The 23,530-nt window shown below is 50.0% G+C and overlaps 1 protein-coding gene across 3 annotated transcripts in view; it reads right to left on the bottom strand.

The window, feature by feature from the left end:
• LOC144936163 (axin-1-like) overlaps positions 1–22,787 on the bottom strand; it is a 68,686-nt gene extending 45,899 nt beyond the window's left edge. For 2 of the 3 annotated variants that reach the window (XM_078863084.1, XM_078863094.1), the window contains exon 1: positions 22,326–22,761. The gene's annotated coding sequence lies outside the window, so the exon portion shown is untranslated. The other variant, XM_078863103.1, reaches the window with a different exon arrangement.
• Positions 22,788–23,530: the final 743 nt, after the last annotated feature.

Below are 23,530 nucleotides of genomic sequence, written 5' to 3'. Positions count from 1 at the left end.
GTTGCGTCTCTCCCCGCGACACAGGGGCGATTGCGACGAGGGCACGCACAGGCAGAGAGACAAGGACGCGCAGGGGAATTCCGTGATGGGGAAAACAATGCACGCATGAAAGAGGATTTGTTTGACCCTTTCCAGCAACACGAAGACAGGAGGTGGCGGACATAATGTGGTGACCTTTTTGCCAGGATCAAAATGAAGGAAAATAAGAAGAGGGGGTTCCCCTTTCTGGCAATAAAAAAAGGTGTTAAGATGTTCAAACGCCAAATAGATAAACTCTTCGAGGCATGAGGTCTGCATTAGCACACATACTTGTGGTGAACATGCAAACACACGTTCTCTGATAATGAATATATCTGGCAGTGTCCTTGAAACTGATTGTCCTACAGCAGAGGCAGCAGCAGCCTTCTCCATGGCCTTGTGTCACCACCGGTGTCAGACCAGAGAACAACTCCAAAAGGCGAACAGGGCAAATTGTCCTACGTGACTTTACGGAAAGAACCAAGAAGATTGCAAAGACAATTCAAGTATCAGAACACTTCTAGCTCGGGCCGAGCAGTTATATCTATGGTGAAATATAATAGTTTACCGTTTCTGGCAATAAAACAGGTGTTAAGATGTTCAAACACCAAGTACACACCACTTGCAAGGCCTCTCATCGAGTCTGCATTAACCACACGTCATTCTCTTGTGGTAAAACATGCAAACGAACACGCTTTGATAATAATAACAATGATGTACGCATTGTCGTAACAACAACCGCCATTCGCCACTAAGTGGCGGTGACGTCACCACGACGCTTGTGCCAGGCCATGTGCACCTTGAGGCCACGTGAAGTGTCGAACGCCCGCTGGCAGGAGGTCACGGGGCAGGTGCCATTCACACGTTCACACACACACACATTCACACACACATTCACACACACACATTCACACACACATTCTCACACACACATTCACACACACACATTCACACACACACATTCACACACACACATTCACACACACACACATTCACACACACACATTCACACACACACACATCCATCTGTGTGCACGTGCAGCATGTGTCGCTTTGCTGGGCTCCAAAAAGGTCACTCGCTGTGGCCGTCTCCGTGATGGACGTGACATCGATTCCGGTTTGCGAGAGCACGCGGCCCTCCCCCCACGCCTGCCTGCGTCAGTGGCAGTCTCCTCGTACGTATGTGTGTGTGAATGTGTGTGTGTGTGAATGTGTGTGTGTATGTGTGTATGTGGGCGTTCGACACTTCACGTGGCCTCAAGGTGCACATGGCCTGGCACAAGCGTCGCGGTGACGTCACCGCCACTTAGTTGCGAATGGCGGTTGTTGTGCATGTGTGTATGTGTGTGTATATGTGTTGAACTTCTTTCGCACCGTACGTAGGTCAACCGTGCCAATTGGAGGTGCTGGGGGAAGGACAACAACACTAAACACAAAAAGCAGTTCTCAATAAGTGAGTGTAACAATCTCGACGATGATGATGTAGAAATGCACAGCTCCCAGTGGCTTCCTCACGTCAGAAGGAAGAGCGTTCCAGACAGCCGCAGAAGCGCAGCTGAACTTCTACACTTCATTTATTTATTTTTAGTCATTTGATCCTTATGGCGGTACCCCCGGGGTACCAAATAATACTAAACGGCCGAGGCAATTAAATGTTTTATTCCTGGGGCACTATTTTTCCCAGGGGTGTCGTTAACTCCGCGACTGGGGTACCAATCATTCTGAAATCGGCGCCACTCTCCGCGATGTCGAAACGCAGCGAGGACGATTGCGCTGAAACTCTGAACGCTCGCGGTACGCACCGTGGTGGTGCATCGTGTGTACAGCTCGTCGAGATGAGTCGATTGCCGCATCGCCGACCATCAACAGACTAAGAATGACTGCATCACGGACATTGTGCGAGAGCCGGGGTACTGTGGTTCCCCGGGGTACCGCCATGAGGTGAATTTCCCTCCTCTCCTAGACGTTGCGTTCCTGTCGTGTGTTTGTGTTGTTTGGTGTTGAAACTCTCTGACCACCAGCCCCTACTGGGCATCTATCAACAAGAGCTTCATAGCTCATCGGATTCTTCCAGTCTAAAGAAACATTCTGATTCTGCATCTTCGAGCATTGCTTTGCATGCAACGTTGATGCCCGTTTATCATGCGGTGATAATCGCTGTATGAGCATACCGAATAATCATACATCCGAATGTTTAGTTCATAAGACAATCAGACATCTGACGCACACATTGCCAATCCTACTTGATGATTATCTCCCACTATCATTTGAAGCCAACTCTAGACTTACAACTTAACAACTTGGCCACATGCACAACTGTTTAATTTTTTTTTACCCCAATCGTGTGATTCAATATGAAGCCCTGAACGAAGGCCTCCCCACACCGCTTGGGTTCTGGGGTTTATTGAGCGATGGGCGGCATTGTGGTGAGATGTTAACTACCTCGCCTGATATGCAGGATGTCGTGGGTTCGACCCCGACCCTGACGCCTGCTGCTGTGTATTTGGGGTTTGCGTGTCTCTCTCCGTGGTCACTTGGATTTTTCTCCGGGTCCTTTGGTTTTTCTCCTCCACATTTAGAATCAACATCACGCGTTTAGAGTATTTGGCTGTTCTAAATTTCGACGTGATGATGATGATGAGCCACTTCGTTGAGCTATCGTTGGTGATAGCCAGGTCACTTCTGATAATGAGCTACATAGCTCAGTGGGCCTTACCTGGTAAAACACAAACATAGTTAAACGCACTCTCCAATATCAATCCTGCTCACGTTCTGAAATCCCATGGGAATCGTGGTGAATGATATGGCGATTTTTTTTTGTCACGGGCAATAACTACGACAATTTTAATAAAAGCAAAACAATTCTTCTCGCGATGAGATTGTTGGTGGCCACATGGAGGCCGCGTGGTGCGAGCTCGGCTAATATTGTCCCGGGATTAGTGAAGCAGCAGAGACACCCCCACCACCACACACTCAGCCCGCCAGCCACCCGTCCACCCACCCAACCACCCCCTCCACATCCGCCGTGCCTGACAGCCGCACTTCAGATGTGGCCACACGTGATGTGGATTATCCGCCGGCATCCACGGCTCGCCTCCTCCCCCCGAGCGGTGAATGAGCCTTGGGCTGCGTGGCCCCCAGGAGGGCAGCGGTGGTGGTGGTGGCAGATCCTGGGGCGTGCGCAAACTCTCGCTCTCCAGTCCTTGGATCAGTCAAATTGGGGCCAGTCCTGTGGCTAATGTCACCCCCTTGGTGCGGGTGTGACAGCCCTGCCCCAACAGCAGGGCTTCTGCCACCGGCTCGCTCCTTGTGTGAGTGAGTATGTATGTTGAACTTCTTTCGCAATCACGTTAGTAGCCAACCGTGCTAATCGGAGGTGCGGATGAGACGCGGTTGAAACGCACGCGACTGGCATCCCGTTACGGGTTGCAGTGGCATTCCCTTATTTGTCAGTAGGGGAAACGACCCCCAAGGTCATAGCTTTGAACTAAACTAAACATTTTATTTGTATTTTACCAGGCAAGGCCCCACTGAGCTGTTATATGGCTCTCTTTCAGATGCGGTCTGGCCACAAATGATAGCTCACCGAAGTGGCTTCCTATCACGTGGACAGTTCTAGCAGCCACACACTCTTGAACGCACGTTGATTCTAAATGTGGAGGGAAAAACCGGAGGACCAAGAGGAAAATCCACGCAATCACGGGGAGAGTGAGACACACACAAACTCCAAATATACAGCAGGCATCGCCAGGGTCGGGATCGAACCCACGAGAAGTAGTGTATGCACTACTGTCCCTATGAACCCAGCGAGCTTAGTTCTGACATCAGCGGTGAGTGATATTTGTACACCGCTCCCGGGGTCCCCTTGACCAACCTGCCTCTACTGGCGTGGTGAAGTATGGTCAAGCACCCAGCAATGATTTGGTAAATGGTTGCAAATTAAAATAAGTATTCTACTGTTGTATTAGGTTTGAGACTGCTTATATTTGATAATAAACTGCTCTAAGAACTATTCTCCAATCGTCAGTACAAATACAAAGATACCCCGTGTAGCCTTGAACAGACTATTAGGGCAAGTTCTGTTTGCCCGGCACACCTTTGAAGGCCCGCACGGCACACGAGGGGGTGGGTGGGTGGCCAGCACCACGCCGGGCCGCCTTTGTCTCCATGAGTGGCGATGTTTATACCACCGCGCCAGGTACTCGTTTCAGGCTGAGTCGACCCAAGGGGAGGCCCAGGACCGGTTCAGATCATCTCTATCACTGGTGTTGGTGGCCGTGAGCGGGAATCAAACTCAGGTCAGCGGGTTTGTACATACGCACACTCAACAATAGCCGCCATTCGCCACTAAGTGGCGTCTCCACGACGCCTGTGCCAGGCTAGGTGCACTCTGGAGGCCACGTGCTCGTGTTGAAGCATCTCTCTGGAATTCTCTTTGTTGTTGTCGTCGTCAAGAACTAAGAAGAAGGCATCTCCTGGGGTTGGCCGCGCGAGGGCGAAGCGTCTCGGGAGTGATTTCGTGGGAGGCACGAGGGTTATCACACCGGTGTTTTTGTTGTTGTTGTTGAAGTCAATTGTTTGACGAGCATAGAACGCTCATTAGAGATGCTTTTGATTTGGGCGCGAGCGAGGGGAAATCTACGCCAGGCGTATACCCCTTTTTGTTATTTGCCGGATAGTTTTTTCTCTCTCCCCCTCTCCCTGCAATGAAAAATAGGAAACAGCTGGGAGAGAGAGAGAAGGAGACAGGTTGGCTTCAACATGAACACACACGCAAAATAAATACGGCCTAAAACGACCGTCAGTTCCTTCTTATAAAACAGACAGACAGACTTCTCTCCTGGCGGGGGACACTCTAGAATTAAAAAACACCAGCAAATAATTATTTAGCTTTCATAAACAAACCGAGATGAAAATCACCGCCGCCACCACCACGCTCTTCCGTGGTGTTCCTCCAGAGTCTTTCTCGTCGGTGGTCGATATTGAGCATTTTTCGCTTGCTCTTTTCAAGACCTCCAGTGTGTAACAGAGTGTGCACACAGTGACGACGCGACTGCTGTGTGCTCATTCCAAGCGTAAATGTCATTGCCACGGAACAAAATGCAGTTTTTGCTTTCTCTCTCTATCCCTCTCTCTCACTCTCTCTCTCCCTCACTCGCTCTCACTCTCTTTTTATATGTTTTTATACGATCAGATGAAATAAGAAGATGCTCGGTGCAGTCGGCACTTTGCCTCGTTCATCATTTCGTTTTTTTATGCTTTGCTTTATGTAACCCCCTCCTCCCTTTTTAAATGAAAGATTTCACAAAAGATGTCACACTCTGCTCTCCTTACCCCTTCCCTCTCTCTACCCCCCTCTCTACCCCCCCCCTCTCTACCCCCCTCTCTACCCACCCTCTCTACCCCCCTCTCTACCCCCTCTCTCTACCCCCCTCTCTACCCCCTCTCTCTACCCCCCTCTCTACCCCCCTCTCTACCCCCCTCTCTACCCCCCTCTCTACCCACCCTCTCTACCCCCCTCTCTACCCCCCTCTCTACCCACCCTCTCTACCCCCCTCTCTACCCCCTCTCTCTACCCCCCTCTCTACCCCCCTCTCTACCCACCCTCTCTACCCCCTCTCTCTATACCCTCTCTCTCTACCCCCTCTCTACCCCCCCTCTCTACCCACCCTCTCTACCCCCTCTCTCCCTACTCCATGTCTATGTTCCCCCGATGTTTTCTATGTAATATTTGTAATATTACGATAATTATTTTTACGACAAGTGCTCTCTCACTCTCTCACTCTCCCTCACTCTCACCTTCACACTCTCTCGCTCTCTCACTCTCCCTCGCTCTCACCTTCACACTCTCTCGCTCTCTCACTCTCCCTCGCTCTCACCTTCACACTCTCTCGCTCTCTCACTCTCCCTCGCTCTCACCTTCACACTCTCGCTCTCTCACTCTCCCTCGCTCTCCCCGTCTATATTTCGAGGGCCCTGTTGGGGGTTCCTCTCCCCTTGATTCCGCGCGCACCTGCAGGCTGGCCAAGTGGGGGGCTGTGCGCCCGACCCGCGCTACGTACTGTGTGTTGAACTTCTTTCGCACCGTACGTGACCAACCGTGATAATCGTAGATGAGGGGAAATGACAACAAACTAAACACAAAAAGCAGCTCTAAAAAAATTTGCCCGTAAAAACAAAGTTTTTCACTATAAATCCTTTATATGCGTGGCGGCTAGAGTCCTCTCGTCCTCGAGCTTGAGATGGATGCCATCTATGGGTCAGATGATTGCCTGCCACCATTAAGCAATTGGTAATGAAATATAATTTATTTTTTTCCTAAAAAGTGTAAATTTTGGAAAAAAAAATTCACGAAAATAGATTGTCACGCACAACGAGTCTGTGTGCAAAATGTCAGCTCGATTGGATCACGGGAAGTGGGTTAAAAAACGACTGAAAGATTTGCACGGTCGTAAGCAAGCAACCAACAAAGCAAGTGAACTTAATATAAAGGATTTAAAAAGCACTTGCCCCAACAGTCTGTTCAGGCACGCACGGTGCTCCGTGCGTGTGTGTTTTCGTGTGTGGGTGTTCGTGTGTGGGTGTTCGTGTGGGTGGTGTTCGTGTGTGGGTGTTCGTGTGTGTGGATGTTCGTGTGTGTGTGTTCGTGTGTGTGTGTTCGTGTGTGTGGTGTGTGTGTGTGTTCGTGTGTGGGTGTTCGTGTGTGGGTGTTCGTGTGTGTGTTAGTGTGTGTGTGGTGTTAGTGTGTGGTGTGTGTGTGTTAGTGTGTGTGGTGTTAGTGTGTGTGTGGTGTTAATGTGTGGTGTTAGTGTGTGGTGTTAGTGTGTGTTAGTGTGTGTGTTAGCGTGTTAGTGTGTGGTGTGTGTGTGTTAGTGTGTGGTGTGTGGGTGTTCGTGGGTGTGTGTTCATGTGTGTGTGTTAGTGTGTGTGTGTGTTAGTGTGTGGGTGTTCGTGTGTGTGGATGTTCGTGTGTGTGTGTTCGTGTGTGTGTGTGTTCGTGTGTGTGTGTTCGTGTGTGTGGTGTGTGTGTGTGTTCGTGTGTGGGTGTTCGTGTGTGGGTGTTCGTGTGTGGGTGTTCGTGTGTGTGGTGTTCGTGTGTGGGTGTTCGTGTGTGGGTGTTCGTGTGTGGTGTGTGTGTGTTAGTGTGTGTGTGTGGTGTTAGTGTGTGTGTGGTGTGTGTGTGGTGTTAGTGTGTGTGTGGTGTTAGTGTGTGTGTTAGTGTGTTAGTGTGTGGTGTGTGTGTGTTAGTGTGTGGTGTGTGGGTGTTCGTGGGTGTGTGTTCATGTGTGTGTGTTAGTGTGTGTGTTAGTGTGTGGTGTTAGTGTGTGTGGTGTTAGTGTGTGTAGTGTGTGGTGTTAGTGTGTGGTGTGTGTGTGTTCGTGGGTGCTTGCTCCGAGCGCTCGATGCAGTTTGCAACCGCAGCTCTGCCGAAGAGTGGCTTAGCTCAGTGGGCAGTGCCCCTCCCTCCCCCTCCCTCCCTCTCCCTCCCTCCCTCTCGCACGACTTCACAGCACAGGTGTGTGTCCTCGACAGGTCTTTGATGTGCGCGCCAGGTATGTGGAACACACGCGGCATTCTGGCGGCTACAGCCCCCCGCCCCCACCCCTCGCCTTGCCTGCAACCTCAGCCGGGTGATGAGAGGGTTCAGGGCACTGTCAAAGCCTGCGTTTATTGCATTGCTTATCAGGCTGCTCTATCTGCAGTCATAAGCCTAACCTTGATATAAACGGGGTTGTGTTACATTTCCTTATGAAGAGGCCTCAATGAGAGATGTTGGCCCTTCGGCTAAAGTTTATTAAGATAAAGAAACATTAGCCGCGCTGGTAACCGCCGTTGCGGTGGGCAGGAGAGTGGCGTGACGCTCACGATTCTGCCGCTGCTGCTGCTGCTGCTCTAAACGCCGCCCTCCGTCTCAACTCCACGGGACACGCGCCTCGGTGACGACGTGGACATTGCCAACAACAAACAACAACAGCACGCAGCGGAGAAGTTTACGATGGAGTAACGTGACATCATCCAAGACACACCCTTGCCATTGACCCTTTACTGCTGCTTTTGAAGGTTCGGCTTTATGAGCTGCCCTTGTTTTTCACCACCCCGCAGCAAAGTGTAAAGTTTAGCCAGGCGACGTTCGGGGCTCGATTCACGCCGCTAACTTGGCCGTCATCATCATCATCATCCCGCGACTTTGTGGCACACAAACGAGGAGAGAGGGGCGAGGGGACAGAGAGAGGGGCTTGGATTTTGCAACCTCCGTACGGCCCCGTTGAATAAACACATCGACGATTTCATCACCAACCCTTAGTTTGGCGGAGGGATGTTAACTACCTCGCCTGGTATGCAGGAAGTTGTGGGTTCATGGGTGTGACCCTGACGACGCCTGCTGCTGTATATTTTGAGTTTGTTCGGTCTCGCCCCGTGGTCGCGTGGATTTGTCTCCGGCTCCTCCGATTTTTCCCCCTCCACATTTAGAAACAACATAACGCGCTTAGAGAGCATTTGGCTGCTGTCAATTTCCACACGACGACGATAAGCCACTTCGGTGACGTATCATTTGTGATAGCCAGATCACTTCTGAAAAAGGGGAAATATAGGTCAGTGGGTCTTACCTGGTAAGATTTCAAAAAATGTTAAGTAAAGAAAACGCAATTGAAGCAGCATCCATTCCTGATTATCTTAATTTATCATTACCATCATGATCATCAGCCTCATTTATCAATCATGATTTATCAGTGTCATCATTACATGTATCTGTCATCGTCACTACCATATTTTATGTATCAACATCTTCAAGACAACTTTTACCGTCTTTCTCAAATCATTCATATCATCATCCAGCAGCAGCAGCATTATCAAAAGCTGTCACTGTTGATCGATTTAGTTTTTTTTTGCGGAATTTCAACGAAACGACGGGAAATAAAAAAAATAACCCCACGCGACTCGGGGGCCTTGGTGCAGGCCGCTCGACGGAGGAGACAATGGCTCCCTTGCGTGCCGGCTTGTTTTTAGCCGAAACGTTTAATGTGTAGAACTAAAAACTAAAAACATCCCACGTGCGCTGAGTTTCCACAAACTCAGCCGTGGTTGCGGCACGGCGCAACGCGCGACCGATAACTTTGTCTCAAAACTGACAACACGAATCAGAGAGCGAGCAAGCGGCCGTGGCACGCCGGCTTCACGGAGCGAGCCACAACGATGGGCTCGAGGGTGGCGGCCGGAACGTCTAATCAACAAGCGGTGGTGCAAGTGACAACGGCGGGGACACAGCGAGACACGGAGCGCCTGCTGCACAGTGATTGAGTGCCGGCTGTCTGGGATGTTGTGGTAGGTGCGGGCTGTGTGGAATGTTGTGGTAGGTGCGGGCTGTGTGGAATGTTGTGGTAGGTGCGGGCTGTGTGGAATGTTGTGGTAGGTGCGGGCTGTCTGGGATGTTGTGGTAGGTGCGGGCTGTGTGGAATGTTGTGGTAGGTGCGGGCTGTGTGGAATGTTGTGGTATGTGCGGGCTGTCTGGGATGTTGTGGTAGGTGCGTGCTGTCTGGAATGTTGTGGTCGGTGCGGGCTGTGTGGGATGTTGTGGTAGGTGCGGGCTGTGTGGGATGTTGTGGTAGGTGCGGGCTGTCTGGAATGTTGTGGTAGGTGCGGGCTGTCTGGAATGTTGTGGTAGGTGCGGGCTGTGTGGGATGTTGTGGTAGGTGCGGGCTGTCTGGGATGTTGTGGTAGGTGCGGGCTGTGTGGAATGTTGTGGTAGGTGCGGGCTGTGTGGAATGTTGTGGTAGGTGCGTGCTGTGTGGAATGTTGTGGTATGTGCGTGCTGTCTGGGATGTTGTGGTAGGTGCGGGCTGTGTGGGATGTTGTGGTAGGTGCGGGCTGTGTGGGATGTTGTGGTAGGTGCGCGCTGTGTGGAATGTTGTGGTAGGTGCAGGCTGTGTGGGATGTTGTGGTAGGTGCGGGCTGTGTGGGATGTTGTGGTAGGTGCGGGCTGTCTGGAATGTTGTGGTAGGTGCGGGCTGTCTGGAATGTTGTGGTAGGTGCGGGCTGTGTGGGATGTTGTGGTAGGTGCGGGCTGTCTGGGATGTTGTGGTAGGTGCGGGCTGTCTGGAATGTTGTGGTAGGTGCGGGCTGTCTGGGATGTTGTGGTAGGTGCGGGCTGTCTGGGATTTTGTGGTAGGTGCGGGCTGTCTGGGATGCTGTGGTAGGTGCGGGCTGTCTGGAATGTTGTGGTAGATGCGGACTGTGTGGAATGTTGTGGTAGGTGCGGGCTGTGTGGAATGTTGTGGTAGGTGCGCGCTGTGTGGAATGTTGTGGTAGGTGCGCGCTGTCTGGAATGTTGTGGTAGGTGCGGGCTGTGTGGAATGTTGTGGTAGGTGCGCGCTGTCTGGAATGTTGTGGTAGGTGCGGGCTGTCTGGAATGCTGTGGTAGGTGCGGGCTGTGTGGAATGTTGTGGTAGGTGCGTGCTGTGTGGGATGTTGTGGTAGGTGCGGGCTGTCTGGAATGTTGTGGTAGGTGCGGGCTGTCTGGAATGTTGTGGTAGGTGCGGGCTGTCTGGAATGTTGTGGTAGGTGCGTGCTGTGTGGAATGTTGTGGTAGGTGCGTGCTGTCTGGAATGTTGTGGTAGGTGCGGGCTGTCTGGAATGTTGTGGTAGGTGCGGGCTGTCTGGAATGTTGTGGTAGGTGCGTGCTGTGTGGAATGTTGGGGTAGGTGCGTGCTGTCTGGGGATGCTGTGGTAGGTGCGGGCTGCTTGGGAGCTCAGGGAGGCACTATTTGGTAATTGGCCTACTCTTTGGCCTACTCTTTCATTATTTAATTTATTATTTTATCTTTAGACGTGACTTAACCGAAAGAAACAAATAATAATTCCTGCAGTCACGAAAGTTCTAAAATTAAGATTGAACCACTTCTACGGGGAAGTTTTAAGCTTATCTGTTTTCTCTCTCTCTGGCGACTTGTTTTCTCTGCCTGTGTCCTCTCTTTAGATTGTTCACACTTAAATTCTAACTTAGCAATCTTTGAAATACGTAATCAACCAGGCTATGCGTTAATTGTGTGTTGACCGACCCTCTGTGTTGTATTACATTACATTTCGATATTTTACTAGGTTATTTAATTTTAGTGTGTCCTTCTCCTGATTTTCAGGCTTGCTTGCCGTGCTATCGCATTCGCAGCACCACGTCTGTTGACCACTCATTGATATGCTAATTTTTTCTCTAACCCTCCTCCCTCTCTCTGCCTCCGCCCCCCTGTCTATTTAAGGCCACCCCACAGAGACGATCACCCCTCTCTGTTACCTGTGTTGCTCTCGCTATGTATCTTGGTGATATCTGTCTGTTAATATGTCTGTCTATAGTTTTCTGGTTAGATTTTATGTCGCTATTTCATTATACCTGTTGATGATTGCTTGTGTTGCAATCGAAACATCGTATTCTATTATTTAATTTAATTTATTATTTTATCTTTAGACGTGTCTTAACCGAAAGAAACAAATAATAATTCCTGCAGTCACGAAAGTTCAAAAATTAAGATTGCTGTTAGCGAGTAGCACCTATGAAGGCTGGCACTGTGGCACACGAGGGGGTGGGTGGCCAGCACCACGCCATTCGTCTCTCCCCAGTGGCGATGTTTACTACACACCGCACCAGATACTCATTTTAGGCTGAGTCAACCTAGGGGGAGTCCCAGGACCGGTTCAGATAATCGTCGTCATTGTCGGCCGTAAGCGGGGATCGAACTGGGGTCCGCCGGGTTCGTCAGCGTGGCGCGCTAACCGCTACTAAAACTTGCCTCCTATCGCCACGTCCGGCGTGCAGTCAACCATTGCCCCCCCCCCCCACTAGGACCACTGACGGTCGTCTTTGGTGTAGGCATCATCAGGAGGCGACTTGTTGGCGACGCGTCACCACGGGGCGGAGGTTGCGGTCACAACGAACGGGCATCTGGCCCGGCAAAAAAAACCCCAAACCGCCCGAACCACCACCGCGCCAATTGGCACCAACAAAAAAAGAAGGCGACGACTGCTGCCGCTGCTGCTGCCGCTGGCGCCGCGTACAATTTGTCATCCTCCTCAATGTCCGTGGTAGGTCGAGTGACGACGTCGCAAGAAACACCGTGGCGGCACGCGAGGTCGCACCACCGGTGGTGCCTTCCTCGCACCAACAAATCTGCCACTCAAAAGCGTCGTCGTCACACGCAAAACTCCGAAACTCGACGGCAGATGATACTACACGTGACGAGCATCGCAATGGTGCACGTGGATTAAAACGCGTAATTATGGGCTCAGAAAAAAACAAACGTTATTCGTCCTCGGGTAATTGACACGCTAATGATGTAATGAAGCTACGGGAATGTCTCCGTGTTGGGCACCTTTGTTGGATTTGCTTCGGTTGGCTGGGAACACTTCACACGCCCATAAACACGCAAATAGCCTCAAGGTGTGTCCCGCCTGTTTAATGGGGCATTTTTAATTAAAATACTTGAGATGAAATCAACCCTAAAACATTCCACATCTCAGAGCTCTCAACATAATATTGTAGGTGAAGGTAAAGACACATTGGTGCCATTGCTCTCTGATGCCACTTGGCAGATGGGTCTTCACTAGAGGGAGCTACAGAGAGCCCCTCGAGACGGTATTGGGCCTACTCCGCCATGCTGGCCGGACATATCGGGAGACGTGGGAGGACTCGCACTTTACCTCCACTGCATGCGACCTGTAGCATGACTGGTGAACCCATCGGCAAGATTTGGCCAGATTTTCAAGGCCAGATTCTTAAGGTCAGATTCTCAAAGTCAGATTCTTAAGGTCAGATTCTCAAGGTCAGATTCTCAAGGTCAGATTTTCAAAGTCAGATTCTCAAGGTCAGATTCTCAAGGTCAGATTCCCAAAGCGAGATGCTCAAGGCCAAACTGGATTTTCAGGACGTTTTGTTTCTACTGCAACATAATTTAACATGCATTTTTTGGTTTAGTTATAATATTGCATTCAAACCTTTTATTACAGAAAAATGCATTGAAGGGTGACTATATTGAATTACTTGATTTAGTGGTGTTGCATGAAGAAAACCCGGAATGCTGTTTTCCATGTGGCTCAGGTAATATCTGTCTTCCTCCATTAATAGTGAGCACAGCAAGAGCTGGGTAATAACGCGTAACCCGACACCCCTTCAAACCCTTACCCACGTGGTCAGCGACGGACCACCCTGCAGCGCGCAATCACCAAGCGCAGGGCCCACGGAGGCGAAAGGTGCCCTGAGGGCGCCAGAGGCGGTCGTTTCCAGTGGCTTTTCGACAACCCTGGGCCAGCGCTCGAGGCCAATTACGATGGAAAAATGGAAGTGATGCAAAGTGTGGAGGGGGGAAGAGCCTCGCGCTTGCGAGCTCTGGCCACTTGGTGCGCGTGAACGTTCAAGCAGCGTGACGCCATCGACCCAGTTGGCCACGCGTGCCCCGCCTGCAGTGCATGGCTCGCGCCTGGGGAGGTTGATACGGGACACGAGCGTATAGCGTGGTTACCGACGTATAGCGTGGTTATCGACGAGTCTCGATTATTGCAAACTCTCTCCTGTTATTGGGCGCCACGTTTGCGAGGTGTTAACTACCTCGCCCGGTATACAGGAGGTCGAGGGTTCGATCCTGACCGCGACGCCTGCTGCTGTATATTTGGAGTTTGCGTGTCTCTCTCTCATCATCATCACGGTGGCTATGTGATGTTAACTACCTCGCCTGGTATACAGGAGGTCGAGGGTTCGATCCTGACCATGACGCCTGTTGTATACAGTATTTGGAGTTTGCGTGTCTCTCTCCCCGTGGGCCCTCCGGCTTTTCCCTCCACATTTAGAATCAATGTCACGCCTTGAGAGTATTTGGCTACTATACATTTCCACGTGATGATAAGCCGCTTGGTTCAGCTATTCTTTGTGGCGAGGTCATTTCTCAAGAGCTACATAGCTCAGTGGGCCTTACCTGGTATATATTACCTACGAAATCACCCAGAAATATCTGTCCGTCCCGCGCGTGACGTCACTACACATGAGCCCCCCCCCCCGCGTGACGTCACTCCACATGAGGCCCACCCCCCTCATTAATATTCATAAGTGGGTGAATTTTTGCACGAACGCAGAGGAAGTCGAGCTGAATTAAATCATTTATTACGCAAAGTCGCTTCAAATGACATTTCTTTACAGAAAGTGACGGTAAAAATTTTAGCTACGCAGCACATTGCTTCGCACCCCTCTCCTCATTAATAATCTGGAGCGGGTGACGTCACTCCACATACCGCACCCCTCCCCAATAACCATTAGCGGGTGACGTCACTCCACATGGGGCAACCCCCCTCATTAATAATCATGAGCTGAACAATTATTCTATTCAATATTTCAGATTTATTGCAATATATACCCATCCTTGGACGAGTAAAAAAAGACTAGTGTTTAAATAGTTAACACCACTCTACGGGACGTCTGGCAAAAACCATGACCAAGCAGCAGCGTGCACAAAACTCTTTGGCGCGCGTCGTGACGGGCACCGCAAGATCCGACCGTGTCCGTCCGGTGCTCGCTGAGCTGCGTTGGCTTCCTGTTGCCGAACGAATACGTTGTGAGGTCGCGCTCATTACACGCAAAGTGCTTGCCAAAAATTCACCACGCTACCTCGCTGATCTGGCCACGGAGCATACACCATCACTCAAATTACGGTCATTCTCGCAGCAGCGGCTTTTGGCTCGCCATCGAACAAAGACGGTGGTGGGTCACCACGTCGTGATGCGCTTTCAGATGCGCTTCTGCGGCCGTCTGGAATGCTCTTCTGTCTGATATTAAGACACCGCTAGAACTATGCACTTTAAAATCATCTCGATTGAAAACGAATTTATTCGAAACTGCTTTTTGTATATAGTTTGTTGTCCCTCCCCCACACCTCCGATTAGCACGGCTGGCTACGTACGGTGCAAAAGAAGTGTAACGTGCATGACATTTAACCCACGGCACGAGACCTGCTTAGCGACTGTGGTGACCCCACTCATGCTGCTGGGTGGAGAGAGGCGGTCACGGATCGAAGGTGCGGGGGGGGGGGAAGGACAACAACCTAAACACAAAAATCAGTTCTAAAACATGGCAATTGGATATACAGGACTTGTACTCTACGTAAGCATATACTCGATTCACCGATTGGCTGAGCTGATAACCATTGTGGGAGGAATTGTGCCGCCTCTTTCACCAACGTCTAACAAGAAACACAACAACAGCGTTGCCGTGTCTGGCTCACAAGGCGAGGCTCGGGGAGTACGCAGGCTCCGTGAAATCCACCGACTAAGCGGCGACTTGGACTCGGGACCACGGCTGGACTACAGCACGAGGCTGCCTCTGGGCTGATTGCAAGCACGGCAGTGACCACTTTAACCCGGTTTCATAATAGAGGTTTTACAAATCTGGTTGTCGCCTGATGATGCTGGTTGTAATTACTGGCTAAAAGTGGTACTCGAATGGTAAATGTTATGGGTTTACTCTCCAACACACCGGTTGTGCTTTTGATTACGTGACAACCCTTACTAATCGGCTATGTCGGGTGGTGGTGGGTTTAACGACACATTTATATTTGCACAATGTAACCCAAAAAAACCTGAATGAAAAAAAGTTAAAACTCTTTAAAAAAAACGTGAAGACCGAAATATATTGTATACATATATAAAAATATCAATATATCTACTTGTTTAAATACATTATAGGCTCAATTTTAAAAGATCTAAGACGGCAAATGTAATTTCCAAAATAATGTTGAGTATTAATTTTTTACTTTTATTCACTTTATTATTATTTTTCTATCTACGTGACTTTACCGAAAGAACCAAAGAAAATATTTTGTTTCAAACAGTCGGGGAATCGGGACAGAAATTAATAAAAGAAAATTGGCCGGGATATTGTAAGTGTGGAGGTGTCACCTCGTACACACGGAAACTAAAACCATGCGGCAGTTCGGGCTATACTTAACTACGATTTATTTACCAGGTAAGGCCCACTGAGCTACTATATAGCTAATATAATAATGGGGGTTTTCCCCTTTTTTCTGGCAACAAAACTGAAACCTTTTTACAAGGATTCATGTCTGCATTAATCACAATACTTGCAGTCAAAATGGAAAACAAAAACACACTATGATAATATATGCATTGTCCTTGAAACTGATTGGTCCACACCAAGGGACGTCTTTCTTTTGAGCCTCGACCCAATTGGTGCTAGACCAGAGGACGCCAAAAGGCGTACAGCTCAAAGACAATGCGCTATCAAAGTAATGAGGGCTCGGGGTGAGCATCTGGTTGACCACATTTTCAGAAAAAGGGGAAAAACCCTATAATTATATTTTGGTACTGGCAAAGGAGGTCTAATGATACTATATAGCTCTTTTTCAGAAGCGCCCTTGCTATCACAAATGATAACTCAACGAAGTGGGCCCATCATCGTGTGGAAATTTATAGCGGCAGCCAACTACTCTGAACGCGTGACGTTGATTCTAAATGTGGAGGGTAAAAACCGAATGACCCCGGAGAAAAATCCAAGCGACCACGGGGGGAAGAGACAGAGAAAGGGACATGGAACCCACGCACGAACGCCTGGATAGCAGGCGAGGCTGTTAAGATTTCACCACCATCTCACGTCGTGTCACACGTGGGGAGACGACAACAATGCGGCCTTCGTCGACATTAAAGGGGGCGGCTCTCAGTAGTTGTGGCACCGTGGGCCTGGCAATGGCCACACCGCGTCTGGTGTGCGTGCTGCCACGCAATGCTGAGACGAGTCGGCGGCGGGCGGCTCCTGGCGCGTTAGGCCCAGCACCAGGGAGGGCCGTGACGGTGAAAGAGGCTCCAGAGGAGAGAGGCCTCTCCCCCCAAGGGCACGTCCCCTTTATACACGCCGATGGGTGCCCACATTTTCATAAAAAACGAGAAGCAGATTTTAACACCGAGTCCCCCGGATCGACGTCAGAGTTTCTGAGAATGCAGCAAAAATCATTTTACTCTCGCAGTGAATTGTTTTATAAACCCCGCCATGAGAGAGAGAGAGAGAAATGCACATTTGTTTCTTGTTACTGGGACAAAATCAAATGTTATTTTTGCTAAAAATGAATATATTGTGTGTGTGTGTGTTAAGACGATTCTTTAATTAGAAGGCAAATGATGCGTCGTGATTTTTATTTTTGAAGCTTAAATTTTGTTTATGCATTATGTTGGACTTCTTTCGCACCATACGTAGCCAACCATGTTAATCGGAGGTGTCGTATTGAGTCTGTGTGCGGTGTTGATACTATGGTTAGTCATTGTCTATGGGCAGTGCTCAGACTATGGCTAGTTTTGAGTTCATGGTTAGTGTTAGTCTATGTAGGCAACCGTGCTAATCGGAGCCATGCCCCCCCCTCCCTCATGGTTTGCTGCTGCTGCCTCTGTGTAGAGGGATGATTTCTGCAAACTAGGAACGCGGTGCATTTTATCCCCGATTTCAGCTGCCATCTGGACACAACGTGTGACTGACGGCCTCTCTCCGGCACTGCCGCTTCACTCGAATCAGTTTTCTCGTTTTTACCACGTGAGCTGCAGCAGCCAGTGACGGATTGGGACTAAAAATAACTAAATTGGCCCGGGCATTTTGTAAACACACCGGCCCCAATTCGGGCTATGGGCAATTATTGTCTTAAATGGTTGTTGTGCGATGACCAACTGTCTAGTAAAGCAGCAGCTGGATGTTGCCTCGCGACGTACCGTGCTGTTAGCGTGGGTTTTCCGTGCGATCTCATGGGCCCATTTGGGGCTGGGCCCAAAAACACGTATGGGCCGGTGAGGGAGAAGCCATTGGGGCTGCTGGATACTATGGGGACTTAATGTCGGCGGAGAGAGCGTAAATACGCAATGAAGCGTGCACTTTAGAGGTCAGTTCAACACGTAGTAGGCTCTCGCGACCAATATCATCCATAATAGTTTTTTGGGTTAGAACGCGTAACTATAAATGTGTCATTAAACCCGCCACCACCCGACACAGCCAACTAGTAAGGTTTGTCACGTAAACAGAACGTGCCAAATCGTTGCTAGTACAGCACACCGGTGTGTTGGAGAGCAAATCCACAACATTTACAATCTGAGTACGACGTTTCACCAGGAATTACAACTAGCTTCATCAGGCGGACAGCCAATAAAATATTTCAACTACATTTTAGTAATTTTATATATATATATAATTCGCCTACTCTGATCACATTTTAAATCTCCCCACACAGGGGGCCTCCACCGGCACTCGCAATGGACTGGCCCCACCGGGGCGTTTACCCGGGCAGCGCCACATTTGTTGAGCTGATGTGCCTATTTAGTATTTCACCAGGGAAGGTCCCACTGAGCTATGTAGCTCTTTTTGAGAAGTGACCTGGACACAAGCGGTAGCTCAACGAAGTGGCTTTATCGTGTGGGAATTTATAGCTGCGAAATACTTTAAACGCGATGTTGATTCTAAATGTGGAGGGAAAGACCGGAGGACCCGGAGACAAATCCACGGGACCTTCGGGGAGAGAGAGACGCAAACTCCAAATATACAGCAGCAGGCGTCAAGATCGGGCTCGAACCCAAGACCTCCTGTATACCAGGCGAGGTAGTTAACATCTCTCCACCGTGCCTTGCGTGCAGGTGCTGGGTGCATCGTTCACTACTGGATCGTGAGAGATAGACGCACCTTTGGGAGTATTTCAATTAGCAGTGGATTGATCTTGGCTGGTAATGATGATGATAAGAGCCTAATGCGCGATATAAAACTATTTGCAAGGAAATGCCTTTATAACTACTGTGAGTGAGATGATTCTTGTTTGAGGGTGACAGCAGCCTGGCAGTATGCTCACCGGGCTGTCGGCTTCACATGTGGTTTGGTTCCAACGGAACAAGATTTGTCTTTCAGCTCAGTCAGAACGTGAATGAGACAATATCCTCCAAAGCAGAGTGAGCAATAGCACAGCTAAATGGATTAAGAAGCCTTTGTGAGTTGCACTCATTTAAAAAAGCTCCGTGGTTTGTGCCGGCATTGCTTGGTTAATTATCGTCATTTATCTAGCTAACAGTGTCAGGATATAAATAAAAGTTAAACATTTTAATTGCCAAAAAACAGGAGTGAAACGTGTTGCGTTCACCTCAGGTAACAAATACTTCTTTGGTGACGTGAATAAGAGATTGTGACCAAAGCAAGGACGTAAAAACACAGGACACCGAGAATTTAAACTGATAGTTTGTCAATATTTTTGGCCAACTTTCTTTCATCAAGATCCGAGTTCATTGTACAATAGATGAGGCTTGGTAATCTGCGACAAACCAAACATCGCGTTCCACATCGTGACATATTACAACCATGTGGGATCGATCCCGACCCTGATGCCTGCTGGATATTTGGAGTTTGCGTGTCTCTCTCTCTGTGGTCACGTGGATTTATCTCCGGGTCCTCTGATTTTTCCGTCCACATTTAGTATCAACATCACGCGTTTAGAGTATTTGGCTGACATACATTTCCTATAATTTGTGGCCAGGTCGCTTCTGAACAAGAGCTATATAACTTAGTGGGCCTTACCTGGTAAAATAAAAAATAGTTAGTTCTATCTTCTTGGTTCTTTCGGAAAAGTCATGTAGAAGGGAAATAATAAAATAATACAAATAAAACATAATAAAATAATTTTCACGACGTTTCGGCCACAACGCAAGCAGCCGTCCTCAGGTGAAGAACAGGTCTGTCGGAAAGACAGCGTCTGAATGGCAGACCTGTTCTTCACCTGAGGACGGCTGCTTGCGTTGTGGCCGAAATGTCGTGAGAATTATTTGATTATGTTTATTGTTTATTATTTTATTATTTCCCTTCTACGTGACTTTACCGAAAGAACCAAGAAGATGAATCCCTGCAGTCACGAAAGCTTTAAATCAAAATTTTGTTAGTTCTAGTTAAATAGTTATAGAAATGTAAAGTAGGCAAATCTGAAATGCCATGCGTCGACAGCGCCACGAGCAAGAGGCTGAGCTGTCCACACCGTGACGGGCTCGCTGCTATCGGTGGCACGAGACTCTGTGGGTGGCTGGAGGGCCGTACCGTAGTGACAGGCTCGTCTGCTGTTAGCCGTGGCTCTGGAACGCCGGTGTATCGGTCGCGTCGTGGCCTGTTGTGCCGTGCGCCAGCTGGGTGGAACAACGTGCGTGCCATCATCTGCCTCGCGTAGCGGTGGCCAATTTTTCCTAGCTCCCTTGCTCTCTCCCTGTCTCTCCCTCTCTCCCCTACCACCTGGCCACCCAACACATGGTTGATAGTCGGGAAGGAGTTGAGAAACTGACAGCAAAACTCTAGGGTGCCTCTGCTTGGGTGGGGGGGGGGGGGTTCATGCCGCCCAGTGTCCCCACGTGTCCGGTCAGAGACGGAACTTTGCACTCTTATTTTATTCAGAAGGTCGCGGTGGTGTTTGCGAAATCCACACGCGGTGATTGCATCGAAACGCTGGTCACCTGTTCATGCGGATTTGTTACAATCTACCGATTAATATATTTTGCGTCCTTTGTTTCGCCAGACTTGAAGGGGCCCGAGTTCCAAAGTGAGGCGCGGGTTTCCGAAAGAGACCGAGAGTCGGCGTGACACCGGGCCACGGGGTACGACATCACGGTCAAGGCCTTTTTGTTCCCACCCACACAAAACAAAAGAGATTCAAATTGGCCACTGTCGCTTTTCTACATTTTTATAGATATTTTAAAATAATAAAAAAGTAATGTGCACGTGACACGAAAGTAAACACCAACGGAGCCCAGCTTTTATTTCGCCGGCAATTATCCCCCGTTGCAGTTCTTGGTGCCAATTAGGCTACGGCACCATTCACCGTGTCCTGCAGCTGTGATAAGGACACAATAACGACATTTGTACTCTAAATGTAAATGTTGTGGTGGGTTCACTCTCCAACACACCGGTGTGCTGAACTAGCAACGAATCGGCACGTTCTGTTTACGTGACAAACCTTACTAATCGGCTGTGTCGGGTGGCGGTGGCGGGTTTAACGACGCATTTATATTTACGCGATCTAACCCAAAAAATCCTCTATTATGGATAATGACATTTGTAGCTCTTTTGCATTCAACCTACTTCCTCGCTCGTTAGCAGCAGCCCACCACAATGCTTCATCGCCACCATAGTCGTCGTCGTCATCGCCACCATCATCAACTGATCAAATAAATACGCAGTATTCAATGTTGGCAATAGTCTTTAGTAAAAACAACAACAACAACAACAAGCATTTGAGAATTTGCCACAACCACATCTGCTGATGCCCATTCACCGTGCCAGGGCGCATCACGGCGGCGAGACCGCTCACGGCGTCGTAGCCGCGGAACAGAAAAAAGGGGATTCGGGAGATGGTGGGGGGGGTTGGTGGTGGTGTAGGGGGGGGGGGGTGGTTGGTTTTAGGCCACAAGACTACAAAGCTAAAAGAGCTGCAATGGAAATTTCGCTCGGCGAAAAAAAAGAGGCAACGGCAGCGGCAAGAAGGACGGCCGAACAAAAAATAAAAAGACTTGAAGGAGCAGCTGCCCCCTTTTCTAGCACATATTCGCCACATTTAGCGGTTTCGCCATATGCTTACTGGATTATCGCTGCATACTTTGTGGATGCACAGCAGGGGAGGCCCTCTCATGCTTCCCGGCAAAGCTGGGATCTGCCCATACGAAGAATGCCCCCTCCATTCTCCCTGTCATATGTAATTGAAAGCACATTTGTGTTGGCCTTAAAAAAAAACATCAAAATCACCGATAAAGCCTTCTCTCTCCTCTTCCCTTATTTTTATGGCCGTAAGAATTTTTCGAGATTTAGAAAAATCCGAGATTTCTTTTTTTTTCGCGCCTTTTGTGAAATATTTTTTTTTTATCAGTGACTCCGTGTTGGCGAGTTCTGCGTACCGCGATGAGGTTTTGCTCGTGCGTGATTTAAAAAACCGGGCATCATCCTTCTTTCACCCCCCCCCCCCGCCAGCCGTTTTGACCGTGAGGACCGATTTCACACGGCAGCAAGCGCCCGCCATCACCACTGCCATCACCACTGCCATCACCACCGCCATCACCACCGCCATCTCCGCCGCAACCGCCGCCACCGCCACCACCGTCGCCACCGCCGCTTCCGCCGCCATCTTAAATGCAGTTGGGGCCTCTGGTTTCACAAAAGCCCTTTGGACGCCTATGCGGCGGTCGCTGCCATGGCGAAGTTTTCCGTGGCGCCCCCCCGCCGCCCGCCCGCCCGCCCGTCGACCAACGTCGAAATGAAAATAAAAATCGCCGAGTACCTGGAGTCCCGCGTCCGACGTCGCCGATCGGCGCGCAAATCCAGCGAAAGCGGGAATCTTCCGGATGGCGCAGATAAAGCTGCGGCGATGTTCCAACGTAAAAAAATTCCATGACCCAGCATGCTCGTCTTCTCGGCTTAATGTCATACGACCCCCTGTTTCTCCGTTTGCCCTAAATGGATTTTTTTCTCCTTCTCCTCCTCCTCCTCTTCTTCTTCTTCCCCCCTTTGCGACGCGCCCGCCGCGCTGGGGCTTCGGCCGCTCGCTTCGTGTCGCCTCGCCGTTTTTCGGCCGCGTTTTGCGCGCCCTCCGCCATGATTTTCCGCTCGCGGGCTCGGACCCTCTTCTGCCGTGCTGCCGCCACCGCCGCCGCCGCCTCCGCGTTTGGCCGACTGATGCGCACCGTCACCGTCGTGTGTCCGAACGCCGCGCAGCATCCCTCACCTGCGATTGGTTGTGGCGCAAGGCATCATGGGAGCTCCACGGTCGCCGTGGAAACCGGTCCTCCATCTTCTCCCCGGTCGCCACGGCACCATCGTTCACCAGCCTCCTCAGTTTAGTGGGGGGGGCAGGGAAGCGGTTGCGGCACTCTGGACGCTGGGCTGGCGTGCTCGCTACGCCAAACCCAGGACGCTGAGAAATTCAAAAATAAGATGAAAGAGAAGCGAAGCCCCACGGGGGTGTCTCCTCCTCCACCCACCCGCCCCCTTTTCGTTCAAAGGCGGCCGAACGTTCCGTACACAAACGTGTGAAATTGCGATTGGTAGCGAGTGCGGCCACCTGTGCCCCCCGAACCTCCTCCCCGCGTGATTATTTGTAAAGAAATATATAAAAAATATTGACGGTGCGCGTTGTGATGGCGCAACAGCGCGTACATTTCTACGTCGCCGATTTTAACACTCGCTCGTGCAACGCAGCAATAACAACAACGACGACAACAACAACAACAACACGGCGGTCCATTGGCGGTGGTTCGTGAGGATCGCCGGTGCGCATCGTTTTCATCGTTAGCACCGATTCTCAAAATACTAAAACACGCGGCAGACTCCACGCTTCCAGCCACGTCCACTCCTGCCCAGGGCTCCGTGGAAGGAATATTCCCCTCAAGTGTTCGCGTACGGTTCGGTTTTTTTTGTTCTCGGTCACGAGGGGCGTGTGAATGACCGAGGTGGTGAGTTCATCGTTTTGCTGATCATCATCATCAT

Source organism: Lampetra fluviatilis, chromosome 1 (genome assembly GCF_964198595.1).
Source record: "Lampetra fluviatilis chromosome 1, kcLamFluv1.1, whole genome shotgun sequence".
Taxonomy (NCBI): domain Eukaryota; kingdom Metazoa; phylum Chordata; class Hyperoartia; order Petromyzontiformes; family Petromyzontidae; genus Lampetra; species Lampetra fluviatilis.
This window is presented reverse-complemented; position numbering and strand designations above follow the sequence as displayed.